The following is a 714-nucleotide window of genomic DNA, read 5'->3' as shown; positions in this document are numbered from 1 at the left end:
TTCCCTCGTTCCCCGTAAATGGGGGAAACCTCCAAAAAAATTACAAATTTAAAAATCGCTAATTTTCGAAATTTTTTCAATTTATTTTACTAAAAACTGTCATAACTTTTTCAAAAATAAACATATGAATATAGATTTTTTTTATATAGATGCATGATATCATTACCTTTCACTTTGTATATTTTTTTTGTAAATTTAACCTTTTTTCTGCCCACAGGAGGGAATTGAAAATGACAACTTTTTCACAAAAAATTAACTTTTTCAACTTAACTTTTGAAAATGTTCCGGAAAGTCTGACACTTTTATATATATCTTAAATTAAAGCTAATGTAATGTACTTTAATTTGAAAAAAAAAAATTTGACCTCTGGACTTGTCTTCATGGTGAAAACGGCTACCGAATGCTATTTTTGTGTGAAAATTTTCGATTTTATAATTTACATTTTTTACTTTAAAGTGCTATAACTTTTTAAAAAATGTATGGATCAATACAATTTTTTCATGAGAAGTAGTATTTATATACATCTTTCATTGGATATACTTTTTTTTTAAATCAGACTATTTCCCTATATATGGGGGGGTTCAAAACATAAAAATGCATATAGAAAGTAGAACTTTTTCAGCTTAACTTTTGAAAGTGTTCCGGAAGGTCTGACACTTTTATATATATCTTAAATTAAAGCTAATGTAATGTACTTTAATTTGAAAAAAAAAA

At 25.4% G+C, this 714-nt stretch overlaps 1 protein-coding gene across 1 annotated transcript in view; it reads right to left on the bottom strand.

The window, feature by feature from the left end:
• Positions 1-714, bottom strand: part of LOC126905042 (uncharacterized) — a 15,936-nt gene that overhangs the window by 10,573 nt on the left and 4,649 nt on the right. The window lies entirely within an intron of this gene.

This window comes from Daktulosphaira vitifoliae, unplaced genomic scaffold, assembly GCF_025091365.1.
Source record: "Daktulosphaira vitifoliae isolate Bord-2020 unplaced genomic scaffold, ASM2509136v1 Scaffold_4, whole genome shotgun sequence".
In the NCBI taxonomy this organism is placed as follows: Eukaryota; Metazoa; Arthropoda; class Insecta; order Hemiptera; family Phylloxeridae; genus Daktulosphaira; species Daktulosphaira vitifoliae.
Note: the sequence above shows the minus strand (reverse complement) of the source record. Positions and strands in the feature narration are given on the sequence as shown.